This window comes from Otolemur garnettii, unplaced genomic scaffold (assembly GCF_000181295.1).
Source record: "Otolemur garnettii isolate 467f Iridium unplaced genomic scaffold, OtoGar3 scaffold00028, whole genome shotgun sequence".
NCBI classification, from domain to species: Eukaryota; Metazoa; Chordata; class Mammalia; order Primates; family Galagidae; genus Otolemur; species Otolemur garnettii.
In genome coordinates, this window is record NW_003852423.1 from 17,604,115 (window position 1) to 17,613,074 (window position 8,960).

The window sequence follows — 8,960 nt, forward strand, 5'->3', positions numbered from 1 at the left end:
GCATCTGCCACAACACCTGGCTAGTTTTTCTACTTTTTTAGTAGAGACAGATCTCACTTTTGCTTAGACTGGTCTCGAACTCTGAGCTCAAGCAATCCACCTGCCGCAGACTCCCAGAGTACTGGGATCACAGGTGTGAGCCACCACTCTCAGCGTGTTCTGAATGTTTTAGACATTCCCCTCCCCACTTACTGCCCTTTGCATAGCCTCTAGCTCTTCCAAAGCAATCAGGAGACAGTGTATGAGAGAATATTGCTAGAAAAGTTGTGAGAAGAGAAGCCAAAAAGCACTGCTAGTATGAACTGTGGAATCTTGTTAGCCCCTTTCTTCTTTGGGAAATACCCTGAGATAAGAAGCCTGCCCTCCACCCCCACCAAAAACACAAGGAGTGGTTTGTTCATATTCAGTTGAGTCATACCTGATTCACTTCTCAGGCGGGGGGGCGTGCCCTTTTCAGGCATCTGACATGGACACAAGCACCACCTGGCACTCTATCCATAGGAACACAGCCATGAACAAAGAAAGAGGCTGAGGGGCAGGGGCTTCCCAAAACCACTTCCCAAACCCCCCTCAAAACTACTGTGGTGGCCTCCTGCTTGTCCACTTGGAATAATTGTGAGCACCTAAATCTGTGGAGTGGTGACTGCATGGCCGGTACTGTGGTAAATGAAAGAGAACCCTAAGAGGCTGGGGATTAATGTTGTTCCCACGTAACAGATGAGAAATTCAAGGCACAGAGCAGTTACAGAAGTGGGTCAAGGTCACTGGTCTAATAAAAAGAGGGAGCCAGGTTAAGAACCCAGGCTGTCTGCCTCCGAAATCCACACTCATACCCACTGCCCAGACTGCATCAAAATGCCACATCCAAAGTGCCTGGTACTATGATGCCAAGTGTGGCAAGGAAATGAGGAAACCAGAACAATACACTGTAGGTGGGAGTGGAAATTGGTACAGTCATGTTGGGAAACTATTTGGCTGTTTCTTATAAAGTTAAGCATAAATGGCCCAGAAATTCCACTTATAGTTAATATACCATGAGGAAAGAGGGCCTGTAACTGCCAACAGACACAGGCGAGTATGCTCACAGGTTCACAGCATCCTCAGTACAGCCAAGTGCTGGACGCCTGGACACCATGCAAATGCCCACCGAGAGACTGGAGAGACGCAGCAGGGTGTTACCACACAGTGGAACCCTGAACAACAGGGACAATGAGCCATCCACACAACAAAGATGAATCTCGTGGTGTTACAAGAGGAAAAGCCAGTCACCAAGGAAAGATTGTGTGTCCACTTCACACATGTTAAAACACCCAGAGCCAATCTGTGGTGTTAGAGGTCAGAGCATTGGGTATTCTTAGGGTAGTGCCTAGAAGGGGGAGCATGGGAGACTTCTGGGAGGTGCTGGTAATATTCTGCATCTTGATCTGGGTATTTGTGCATAGGTATGTTGTCTCTGTGAAAATTCAGAAAGCTATAGCTTTATGACCTGTTGGCTCTCCTGTATGTATGTTTTATTGGAATAATTAGGTTACTTTTAAAATAAACTGTGTAATACAGTGCCCGCCCATACCAAGGACCTGACAGTGTGTGCGCCCAATCTGCCTCCTCCTTGCCTGCCATGGGATCTGGATGGGCCTTGCTGGTTTCTCTTGTCCAGGCTCTGGCTTTGGGATAATGCTGCAGGGTCCAGGGTTAGGGGCAGTTGCTGGGCCACCAAAGGATGCCCATTTTCTGGGGCTCCCTAGACCTGGGGAGTCTAGGAAAAATCTCTCCCTGTTCTCAGGGGTCTGCCTTAGTGGGTGTCAGCAAGAAGGCTTTGGTGTGGAGTTCTGAACCCACCAGACCATGGTTCAAACTTAGGATCTCAGAGAAGGAAGCCCAGCACAGCCGGGATGGGACCCAGTATCCTCCACATCCTCCGCGTCCCTTGTCTCAGACTTCCATGCGTTCTCCACCACCCAACTGCTTAATAAAGGCTTAAGGTAAACTTCCGGCAGTTTATGAGGTAGTTTCTACAATACTCCAGCAGACAAAGCAGCTGCCTACAGATGCTTCAGGATTTGGGCTTATTGCAATCTCTTCATAAATGCTGCATCTGGGTCTAAGAAGCTGCACCAGCTGGTTGGTTTTATTAGCAATAATGGCCCCTGCCTCCATGAGTAGTTTCAGAGCTTTCACTTAGGAGGGATCTCAGAGAATGTGGCTAAGTCCTTCTTGTTTCCGGAACCCAGCCACATGGATCCCAACAAGCTCACATCCTGCCTGTGTGTGAAAGTCTCCAGGGGTGGTGAACTTTCTACTTTCCCTGTGGCTCCTTCCATAGGAAGACATTGAAAAGATATTTTGGCCTCATCCCAGGCTTAGATTCATAAACATGAGATCTTGGTACGAGATCTAGAGGTTTGATAAGAACAGAGCATGGGGCTCGGATTCTGCTGGAAAACACCATCTGCAAGCCACCTAAAAAATGGGTCCCTTTCAGCCTACCTGATGGGGGTAAGGCAAGGCGCAAGGGGGTGCCAAGCCCTGGTTTTCACCATATCCAAGGTAGGAAGAAGGCCAGGCTGCAGGGCCACCTGGGCCAGCCACGCAGGGGAGGTGACACCACCTAACTCAGCTGCTCGCCAGCCTAATGGCCTCAGGATCTGATACACCACTAAAAACTACCAAAAACCCTCAAGAGCTTTTGTGGGTTATAGTTACCAAAATTAAAACTAAACCAGTTTTTAAATATTTATTTGGTAATTTATTTTAAAATAATAAAAATAAACCTATTTCTAAATTTAAAAAAATGACTATGCATTATTTTACATTTTTGCTAATCTCCCTCCCACCTGTTTTTTTAGAAGACTGCGTTCCATCTGCTATGCTAGCACACAACAGGCAGCCTCCAGAAAGCACCACTGTAGGCTCCTGAGAGAATAGAGCAAAACAGGCTGATATTGTCTTAGTATTATTGTGAAAACAATTTTGACTTTATGGACCCCCTGGAAGGGCCTCAGGGATGCTCAGACTACCTTCTGAAGACTTCTGGACTAAGTGATTCAGAAAATACAATTTGATGTCATATCGCCCAGATTCAAAGTCCTTTTCTGCCCCGTAGTAGGTGTTCAATAAATGTTAGATATTATTATCATCACAGGAAGTGTCAATACATTCTTCTTATTTATTTATTTATTTATTTGAGACAGAGTCTCACTCTGTCACGAGAGCTAGAGTGCTGTAGTGTTAGTTTAGCTCACAGCAAATTCAAACTCTTGGGCTCAAGCGATCCTCCTGCTTTAGCCTCCCAAGTAGCTGGGACTACAGGTTTGGGCCACCATGCCCTGCTAATACAATATATTCTTGACTAATTTTATTTCTAAAGCACAAAATCCAGAACCTCTCACAGTAGGATTCAAACCACTGCCTCAATTTCAGTAATGAGCACTGTATGTTAATACTGTTGCTGTAAAAAGGTGTGCCTCTATTGTTTCACTTTTGCATAGGAATAGGATTGGTATAGAATGAACCCCAGTAACAGCATGGGACTGTGCTATGGGGATACTGACTGACTAATCAGAGGACAAATGCCCCCTCCCCCTCCCACTGTGAGACCTTGAGACAGTTTTCTAACCTCTTTGACTCTCATTTGCCTCATACGTTTGCTGGAAGAATTAACTAAGATAAGAATACAATGCACTTATGCACCAGGCATGTAGTACTCAATAAATGTCACCTATTATTGCTCTTCGCAAAGTCTTTGCTGGCACTTCTGAGTGCCACCACTGGGACTCAACCATCTAAATTACCACAAGAAAAATTTGACATTGACACTCCCCCCCAAAATAAAACTCCCTAGATGAGACAATTGATGGGATTTTAGATGGGAATTTACTGAATTATATGGCCAGAATTTTCTTCAGGCGCCTGGGTGCACAGAGGCACAGTGTGCAAATGGTTAGCATTCACAGACCCCTTTGGGAGGGTGCCTACTCTTTGGATGCTGGCCGTACCAGCAGGCACACCAGGTTCCCACGGGCTGAGTCACACAGTTGGCAGTTCTGCCGACGCAGTAAACACGCCATTCTCGTCTGCCAACATGAGCACTATGAGGCTTTAAAGTGGAGAAAGATCTGGAGCCTCACTATGCCCAACGTACCGAGTCTTTCTAGCTGTGGGTAGTAATGGCTTTTGGAACTAAGACTGATGGCATTAGCAGCAAAGACATTGAAATTTCATTTTCAGCAAATGTTCCAAATCATTACCATGCCCAAACTCCATAATTTAATCATCTAAATCCTTCCTAATACTATGTGTTTACTTTTCATTTTCTGAGAATCATTAGTAGATAACCCGATAATAAAATATACTTTCTGGCTGGTTCTAAGAGTTCTTTTTTTCCATCATATCTCCATGACCCACCGTCATATGACTGGCCACTGTCTCTTCGAGGCCGAGTCATTGTTGTTCACCAGTGCCACAAGTATTTCTTGAACTCCACCTGTTTGCCAAACATTGCAAGTGAATACAGGGGTGAAAGGGTGAGCCACGTCTGTGCTGGGCCAGGGAACTGCGCTTTGGGTGATATGGAGACAAGCAAACACAGGCGCAAACAAGAGGCCCCGGTGGAGCAGAACCAGTGCGGGGGCCAGCGGGGTGCAGGGTGAGGGCACCTGAGGCTGGCTCTTTTCATCATCAGGTTTCATTTTCAATGTCACCGCTGCTGAGACACTGAGCGGTGCTCCTGTCCATCTGATGTGCAATAAGCCCTCCCATCCCTGCACTCTGCCATGTGGGCATATTTCATTTTCCTTACAGCATTTAACCTTATCCAAATACTTTATTTTTACTCGCATGTCATCTATCACTCCTGCCTAGGAGACATCCTGTGAGGCTTTGTAGAAGGACCTGTGGAGTCTCTAAATGAAATGAACTACGTGCTCAGGAGATGTTGTTTAATTAATCATTAGTCTAAATCACGTAGAGTATTTGGGGGGAAAGGTTAGAAATGGCTAATGTAATATATGTAATTACTGTCTTCAACATATCGGAATTTTTCATGAGATTATTACTGAGGGGTCTTCTATGATTATAGAATCAAGTGAGGCAAAATTAACATAAAAGAAATTTGGGGACAAGGCTCTGCAAATTAGAAACATACATCTGAGTAAAGTTCTATTGAGTTTGGAGAAAAGTGACTATGGTATTAGTCTCAGTGGTTCATCCCCTCACTGTCTAAAGGCAGAAGGCTCAACCAGACGTAGGGTCTCTTAGGCCAGGATAGAGTAGCCAGATGCCCCGAGGATATCTCTACGGTCTTCGGTCACTCGAGATTGGGAAGGATGGAGCACATTCACATGCAGACGCTTACACAGAAACATTTGGATTTTTATGTCAGTTGCACAAAGTGAATGTACTTAATACCACGTGATCATACACTTAAAAGTGGTTGAAATAGTAAATTTATTATATATGTATAATGTAATGTATATATGTATGTAATATATATACATATGTATTTTGTTATATATTTTTTTAAGAGTTAGCTTCTCTTAGTAACCAAGACAAGAGTCCCTCTCAGGCTAGTTTGAGCAGGATAAGTGATAAGTGGGGTGTGGTGGCTTCTGTTGGCTCCAAGGCTGCTGGGCCTCTTAGAAATGTGACACCAGGGGCTTTGATGGAGTCAGTCTGCCCAGAAGCCAGGACAGGAGGGTGGTGCTGGTTATGCCTCTGACTGTTCTCCGTTTCTTCTCTGCCTGTTGCCTGCTGGCCTCTCTCCTTCCCTTCTGCCCTATAACCCTGTGGTTCCCAACCTCTAGGCCACAGGCTGGTTCCAGTGTGGTCTGCGGCCTGTTAGGAAGCGGGCTGCACAGCAGGAGGTGAGTGCTGGCATGTGCTACTTCATCTGTATTTACGCTGCTCCCCTCACTTGCATCACAGCCTGGGCTCCTCCTCCCAACAGATCAGCTGTGGCTTTAGGTGAGGGGTCCTCACACTGTTTAAAAAGGGGGCCAGTTCACTGTCCCTCAGACTGCTGGAGGGTCGGACTGCGGGCCCCAGGATGAGTCGGCTGCTAAGCAGCACAGGTAACCGTGGCAAAAATACCCGGCAGGCCAGATAAATGTCCTCAGCGGGCCACATGTGGCCCACGGGCCGTGGTTTGAGGATGCCTGCCTTAGATTCTCACAGGAGCACAAACCCTACTGTAAACTGTGTGTGTGTAGGATCTCAGTTGCTCACTCCTAATGAGGACCCAATGCCTGATGGTCTGAGGCGAAGATGTCATGCGCTTGAATCATCCTGAAACCATCGTCTTCCCCCACCCCCTCCCCTCGTCTGTGGAAAAACTGTCTTCCAGCTGGTTGTGGTGGCTCACACTTGTAATCTTAGCACTGTGGGAGACTGAGCTGGGAGGATCACTTGAGCCCAGGAGTTCAAGACCAGCCTGAGAAAGAGTGAGACTTCATCTATACTAAAAATAGAAAGATTAGCTGGGTGTTGTGGCAGGTGCCTGGAGTCCCAGGAGGTGCCTGAGTCCCAGCCTACTCAGGAGGCTGAGGCAGGAAGATGGCTTGAACCCAGGAGGTGGAGGTTGCTGTCAGTTAGGCTGACACCACAGCACTCTAGCCTGGAGCAACAGAGCCTGTTGAAGAAAAGGAGAAGGAGAAGGAAGAGGAGGGGGAGGAGAAGAAAAAGAAGAAGAAGAAGAAAGAAAGAAAGAGAAAAAGGAAAAGAAAAAAAGAAAAATTACCTTCCATGAAATTGGTCCCTGGTGTTTACAGAGTGGGGGGCTGCTGCTCTAACCCTGTCTGCCCGGCAGCTTCCGCTCACTCACACCACTGCTTTCTCTCTTTCAGGGCATCCCTCTACCTCCTTAGACACTCTTTCATGTTCAGTCCCCTGACTCAAAGCCTCTTTTTGTCTCTGGCCTCCAGCCTGAATTTTGAAGGGATCAGATTGGCCACACCATTTTATGAGAACAGTCATAGTACATGTCTCTGGCAAGCTTGGGACTAGCTATGCCAACCACCCAGCTTTGGCAGGTTAGTGGCAGCCTCCTGGGGCAGGCTGGTCCGCAGGGCTCCGGCTGCCAGTTCTCCTCGGTAGAGGAGGTGGCAGGATGATGGTTCTTCTGACGAGACTTCCTAGAACATCAGTAACCTAGTCTGAAATCTCAAGACTAACTGCTTCTGCATTCGTCCCAAAGGTAGCAATGCTCTCCCTGTCTTAATCCATTTTTCTTGCTAATAAAAGAATCCCTGAAACTGGAGGATTTATTTCTTACAGTTCTAGAGGCTGAGAAGTCCAAATTGAGGGCCTTCTAACTGGTGGGGACTCTGTAGAGCACCAAGAAGCCACAGGACATGACAGCATAGAGGGCTGAGTGTGCTAGCTCAAGTCTCTCCTCCTCGTATAAAGCAACTAATACTACGTACTACTTCTGTGATAACTTATCAATCTATTAACTCACTGATCTATAAATAGATCAGCCCGTTCACAAGGGTAGGGACCTCATGACCCAATCACCCCTTAAAGGCCGGAGTTCTGGAGGAGACAAACATTCTAACCATAGCACCCACTCTTCCCTATCCCAGTAAGAATCCCATTATTTGTTATTCTGTTGCTCATTTGCTCCAGAAATAGTAAATTACAGACCAAGTGTACCTTATTCACTTTCATTTTCCCACATCAAGATATGTTAGCACTTGAGTGTTTATTAATAGACTAATTAATGGGAGAAATAAAAAATAGGAGAAGCACCAAATTTGGAATGTGAAGACACAAGTTGAGTCAGTTCCTGTCTGTGCAGCATTTGAAAAAAACATCTCACTGGGACCCACCCTCAAATTCCACAAAATGAATGAGCCGGAATGTATCAGTGGTCCAAGGTGTGTTCACCACATCCCAAAAGGAATTGAAGGGAGTCTTTACTGCTAAATGTCTTAATATCTTTACTATGTTAATAGACCTTATGGATTTCTCAGAGATAAATTAGAGTACACAACTCTTCCCAAGTTCTCCTGCCACAGAATCCTTCAAACATAAAACATCCTAAGGGCTTTGGCTGAGCAAGTTGAAGGACCTTTGACTACCTATGAGTCTGTCGGCTGTTTGCCTAGAATAAATTGCTCTGGAGTGTAGATTTTAAATGGTCTTGGCTACCTTTGGTTGTTTCCTGTCTCTGTCATGGCTGTCCTAGGTTTATTTTCCTCTGTCTGTTTATCCGTGACCTGCAGGTAACCAAGACCACTGAGCCAAGCTTTACGAAATCACTTTTCCTTATCTCAGGGAATGATAGGTACCTCCTGTTACCAAGAGAGATAAGCCACAGTTACTGTGCTGCGACAAAGCCCGTGAGGGCATCTAAATGGACTGCTGTTCCCTAGGGAGGGCCCTGTGTTGTTTCCCTGCCAGGTCACTATCTCACCATGTAATTAGTGGGAGTTACAATCTAACTTGTAGGTGTTCTGTGGTAATGTTAAATATACTTCATAAGTTTGATTAATGGCCAGCTACTATTAATATGACAGACTGGAGAACAGGAATCAAGGAGCACATTGTCAATGCAGAACTATGGACGTGGTGAGGGCTGCTCTCCTGTACAGTTGTCCTGGAAGTGTCCTAACAAGGTACTACAAACCAAGTGGTTTGAAACAACAGAAATGGATTCTCTCACGTTTCTGGAGGCCAGAAGTCTGAAATCAGGGTGTTGGCAGGGCCATGTTCTTACCGGAGAGGATGCTCTCTAACCTCCCTAAGCTCTGGTAGCCTCAGATGTCCTTGACTTATGGCAGCATCCCCCCAGTCTCTGCCTCCACCTTCCATGCTGGGCACCTCCGTGTCTGTTATGAAATTTTCCTCTTATAAGAACACCAGTCATATTGAATCAGCCCCCCCCCCTTAAAGACCCCATCTTAACTTGGTTTATAGCTGCAAAGGTCACATTTCCAAATAAGGTCACATTCATAAGTACTGAG